General features: G+C 42.9%; 1 pseudogene; it reads right to left on the reverse strand.

Annotated features, from left to right (window-relative positions):
* Positions 1 to 5,063: 5,063 nt before the first annotated feature.
* Positions 5,064 to 5,483, reverse strand: LOC143653140 (large ribosomal subunit protein mL42 pseudogene; annotated as a pseudogene).
* Between the last annotated feature and the right edge of the window lie 517 nt (positions 5,484 to 6,000).

A 6,000-nucleotide genomic window follows, 5' to 3' on the forward strand; every position in this document is an offset into this window, starting at 1 on the left:
TCCGAGCTGCAGAGGAGTAGCCAGGCAGGGTCCAGGACTGGCTGTGCACTCGGCCGGCTGCGTGAGCAAGGGCTAGCTATTTAACTCTACTAAGCCACAGTTTTCTCTTCTGTAAAACGGAGATAATAATAGTACACATCACATAGAGTTGTTGTGAGAATTAAATGAGATAATGCATCCAAAGTGCTTAGCATGGGGCCTGCTGCATGGGACAGCTTTGATAACTGGTTGTCATCTCCAGCATCATCACCGTCATCATCATCACCCCCACCAGGACAGCAGCAGGACCTGAATTCTGAATGTGTGCCTTCTGACACATGGGAGGAAAGCTCAAACAAAATGGGTTTAGCTTAAGTCTATGTTCATTCTAGGAGGCAAGCACTTGAGTCATGACAAACTAGCCTTGCCGAAAGCCTATTTATCTGAAGGAGTAAACACACTTGCCAGGAGGCTCCTGGGAGAGAAAGAACTCATCAGTAGGGCGAGAGGAGAAACTTGGTCAAGGACAAAGATCAGAGCTTAAGAGACCAGAGGTAGCAGCAAATATAGGACGGAGTCTTGTTCCCCCGCTGCCCTTGAATCTATGTAGGTTAGAGGCGGCAAGAGGAAGTACATCTTCGTTAAACCTGCCTCGGGATCCCTGTGACAAAGGGGAGGGCTTCTCTCCACCTCGGACACCACCACACGTGGGTGCCACGGGGAAGCACACCGCGTAGCGGCGGCCGCGGCTGCCTTAGAGATGTGAGATGACGGCGCCGCATCCAGGCCCGCCGCTCAGACACCGGCGACCATACGGCCGTGGTCACCAGGCGCAGCTCAGCAATAGCGGCCCAGCAGCAGTGGCAGCACGTCCCAGGACCCGGGAGAGAGCAGGAGCAGAACAGAAGGAATACCCCCAAGATGAGATCCCCCACATGGGAAGTTTGGGAGCACATGTCCAACTCTCCCTGTGCATCTTCAGAAAAACTGGAAGGGGGACTTTGTGGGGGGAGCTGGAGTTTCTGGAAGAGCCTGGTGAGCAGCGGGAGAGGGGAACAGTCTGTGCTGTGAGTAGGATCCCAGTTTTCCCCGCAGACTGGTGTGGCCTAGGAAACGCACATTGCCAAGTAAACAAGTCGTTATTAGGGGGATTAAAAGATCAAACCTGGTCACGCCTCCTTTTACAAACACTCCAATATGCAAACTGGTGTCATTTTAAGCTTTCTCATTAGAGCAGCGTTTTTGAAACTGTGAGTCAGATACATCACTGGATTGGGAAATTAATTTAGTGGGCACAAGCACAATTTTAAACAACAAAATAGTTTAGAATGCAAAATATGGGAGTGTATTGCACCTAAAAGGGTAAATATTGCCTAATAAAGCCTTTCTTTCATTTTTATGTGTGTGTATGTGTGTTTGTGCAGGGTCATGATGTAAAATGTGTTTCTTAAAATTGGGTTGTGACCAAAAATAAAAAAGGAGAGAGAAAAGAAAAAGAAAACACTACATGAGAGGTTGTCAAAACTCTTCACCCCCCCGCAGTCTGAGAAATGGCAGAGAAATGTTGGTCTCAATTCCAATAAATGTTACCTACTGATCGAGGGCAGCAATTTGACAGACCTGTTGGGATATCAGCTCTGTTACTTAAAAGCTGTGTGAGAACCCGGAAAGGTTGCTTAACTTCTCAGTGCCTCATTTTCCACACTATCTGCTTTGCAGAGTTGATTTAAAGATAAGTGATAATGCATTGGAGGTTATGTCACAAAAAAGGCATTTAACTACTGCTAGCGCTATCAACATTAAGAGTGGGGTGTGTGGGACAATGAGCCAAGGACCAGATTGTAAAGTTTACTTAGTAATGTGTTATTTAGGACTCTTTGGTAGCTATGACAGACACAGACTGCCAACCTCAGCATAAAACAATTTGTTTTTTTCAATTCTACAAGTGTTTATTAAGCACATTGCTAGGAATTGAGGATATGCTCATGAACAAAATTCCTCCCTCCCCTGTGTTGGCTACCCTCTGTTAGGGTAGATAATAATCAAAACAATCATACAAGCAAATGTAAAATTACAGTGTAGGTGGCATGAAATAAAGAGGAACCACCTTTACAATGATAACTTTATAGAATAGTCTTTTTTTCTTTTTTATTAATTTTTTTAAGTACCAAAAAACACCAAACAAATGCAAACATTCGTAATTTTTTATCATTCCGTTCTACATATATAATCAGTAATTCACAATATCATCCCATAGTTGCATATTCATCATCATCATCATTTCTTGGAACGTTTGCGTCTATTCAGAAAAGAAAATAAAACGAAAACAGAAAAAAAATTCACACATACCATACCCCCCACCCCTCCCCCTCACCGATCACCAGCATTTCACTCTAAATTTATTTTAACATTTGTTCCCCCTATTATTCATCCTTATTCCATATGTTTTACTCGTCTGTTGACAAAGTAGATAAAAGGAGCATCAGACACAAGGTTTTCACAATCACACAGTCACATTATGAAAGCTATATCATTATACCATCATCTTCAAGAAACATGGCTACTGGAACACAGCTCTACTTTTTCAGGCAATTCTCTCCAGCCTCTCCATTACATCTTGACTAACAAGGTGGTATCTATTTAATGCATCAGAATAACCTCCAGGATAACCTCTCGACTCTGTTTGGAATCTCTCAGCCATTGACACTTAATTTGTCTCATTTCACTTTTCCGCCTTTTGGTTGAGAAGATTTTCTCAATCCCTTGATGCTGAGTCTCAGCTCATTCTAGTGTTTTTCTCAATCCCTTGATGCTGAGTCTCAGCTCATTCCAGGATTTCTGTCCCATGTTGCCAGGAAGGTCACACTTCTGGGAGTCATGTCCCATATAGACAGGGGGAGGGTGGTGAGTTTGGTTGTTGTGTTGGCTGGAGAGAGAGGCCACATCTGAGCAACAAAAGAGGTTCTCTTGGGGGTGACTCTTAGGCATAATTTTAAGTAAGCTTGACCTATCCTTTGTGGGGTTAAGTTTCACATGACCAAACCCCAAGATTGGGGGCTCAGCCTATAGCTTTGATTGTCCGCACTGCTACTGCTTGTGAGAATATCAAGAATTCAACTTGGGGAAGTTGAATTTTCCCCCTTTCACACCATTCCCCAAAGGGGCCTGTTTTTTTTTTTTACACTGTTCAAATCACTCTGGGATTTATTGGGGCATCACTCTGAACAAACCAACAAAATCTCACGTCCTACTCAAGGTTCCATGTACTTCTGGTGCTCAATTAAGCTGTCTACATGAGTTATATTAGGAAATGCACTAGTCAAAATATAAATTTTGTACCAAATAAACATTTTTTGCTTTAGTCTCACACATAAGGTAAAATTTTAAAATAGTACCATCTATTTTCAGCACGCTGCAGTATAAAACGATTTTTTACCATGGTGATAGAGTGACTCGAAGAATCTAAGGAAGGACTGATCAAACAGGCCTCAGAAACTGAGGAACCTGTGGGAGTTTGAGGATCTAGGCAGCAGGAGCTCATGGACAATGTCCTCAGGTGAATCTGTTTCAACCAGTTTTTGTGCCCATGTCCCTCCCCAAAGGCAGAGAATATGACGGGCTGAGCTTGGGTCAGGCACCTACCCTTTTACCAGGGAAGGTAGGACAACTTGACTGGTGATTCCACCCAGAGTGCATGTGATGGGGAAGGGCTGTTCCCCAAAGAAAACTTTGAAGCTGCTACTGGAAGCGGAGTGGATGGACATTGGACAGGCAAAACCAAGAGACGTTCACAATTGGAGGCATACCAGGACCTGTTAGCTAATATCAGTTTCCCTTTGCCCCAGCCCAGCACCCCAAACCCATGATTTTAAAGAGAAATGACTGGAGGATGATGCTGACAAACAGATACGGATAATTTCTCAAAGAGCAGTTAAACTCTGGTGTCACGAGTGTGGCGTCAGGATTTCAAACTCTTACGGTTTGAGAGATTAGAGCTTTGGCCATGAGGGGATTTGAGAAGACAATAATAATAAAAGCTGACACTTACAGAATACTTACTATGTGCCAGCTGCTGCCCTAAGCCCTTTAGGTATACTAACTCATTTAATACATATAGCAATCCCACCGGGTAGATAATATCATTTCTTCTATTTGCATAGAAAAGGAAACTGGGGTAGAGGATGTTAAGTAGCTTGCCCAGAATCCTGCAGCTAACAAGAGGGGATGCTGGGGTCTAACCCAGGTGGTCTGATGTGTTAGCCACTACTGGACACTGCCTCTCCAAAGGGCACTGTGGAACGTGCAGTACTGCTTGCTACCTAGAAGCAAAGAGCTCCCCGCGGGTGGGGCAGCTATTGAACTACAATCCCCAGCATGCAACTGGGCTGGCTATCATCTTAACCCCTTCCTCACCAAAAGCTACTCATTCCCTTGGTTTAAAAAATTTTAATGGAAAATGTGGCAGAATCTGACCAATCCTAAAGGATTATCATGAAATTGAGGCGCGAATGCATATGTAAGTGAGGATGGAGAGTGGGGACGGGTAAGATTCTAGGTTAAAATATTCCCAGAATTTTCCAGTGTTCAAAGGAGGACATTGGAGATTACAGGGCAACGACTTTTTTTTAACTTAAAATGTGTACTCTGAAAATGTAAATTATTGATAACTTGCAAATGTATCGATAAGGGGGTTTAAAAGCACCAATTCTTAAACTTGGCTGCACTTTGGAACCACCTGGGGAGTTTTTAAAAAGAGCTAATCCCTGGGCCACGCCCCTAGAGATTCTTATTTACTTGGTCTAGGATGTGACGTGGGCTTTGAGACCTTTAAAAGATCCCCTATGATATTCCAATGTGCAGCAGAATATGAGAACCCTTTGCTTTAAAGGATTAATTATATCAGGTGGCGTCGTAAATGTGAATCCTGTCGTGAATAGATCAAGGAAGCTTTTTTTTTATATGAAAAGATATTTTATTACTATTTTACTATAGAACATATTAGTAAATACACCAGATCATATTTTCTCAAATGGCAAATAAGGCAAAAGATAACATTTCTCTGAGTCCTAAAGAGAACTTGGAAATCATCTCTCTTTTGGGGGATTCCGTTTCCTACCACGTCTGTGATACTGTCCATGAGGATACCAATGGTCCTTAGTGGTAAAGAACATTTTGCTAAGCTGTTCTATCATGGGTCCTTGCTTAAGATTTTCTTCTTGTTCTTCTAATCTGGTTTTCAGCACTTGGTCATGTGTTTCTTCATTATTAGGCACAGGAACTGGTTGAGGGATAGGTTTTGTGTGTTCATATGGAATATCCACAGAAGGGTGGTAGCATACTATCGTCCTGCCATTGGATGTCAAAGCAAGTTCTACTTTGCAATTATAGTCATCTGTAAGAGAAGAGTATGTAGATTCATGACACACAAGAAATAAAGCTCCATTTTGGATTGGAAGTAAATGTTTCAAGATAGTCCTACTTGATATCACCCATTTTACTGCCATGGTGAATCAAGGTATATATTGGGTGGTATAAAAAGATGTTTTGAAGAGAAACTGCTTTAAAAATCTGCTTCTAGGCACACGTATTTTCAAGCCTCCACAGATGTTCACCGTGAAGCCACCATCTTGTCTCCGATCAAGGAAGCTTTTGAGGAAAAAGAGAGGGAGACAAAACAGACTCTGAAGTGGCGATTCTTGACCCTGGCTGAGCGTTAGGATCACTTGGGAAATGTTTTTAAAAATGCAGTAACTGGGCTTCACACCAGACCAGAGTCCCCGAGGATATATTCTGGTCCTGAAGCATATTGTGATAAAAAGCTTTATCTAGAACAGGGGTTCTCCAAGTGTGTTCCCAGACCAGCAGCATCAGCGGCATCTGGGAACTTGTTAGAAATACAAATCCTTGGGCCCCACTCCAGACCTACTGAAACAGAAACTCTGGGGTGGGGCCCAGCAATTGGTGTTTTAACATGGCTTCCGAATAATTGTGGGCATACTGACATTTGAGAACTACTGCCCT

This window comes from Tamandua tetradactyla, chromosome 13, assembly GCF_023851605.1.
Source record: "Tamandua tetradactyla isolate mTamTet1 chromosome 13, mTamTet1.pri, whole genome shotgun sequence".
In the NCBI taxonomy this organism is placed as follows: domain Eukaryota; kingdom Metazoa; phylum Chordata; class Mammalia; order Pilosa; family Myrmecophagidae; genus Tamandua; species Tamandua tetradactyla.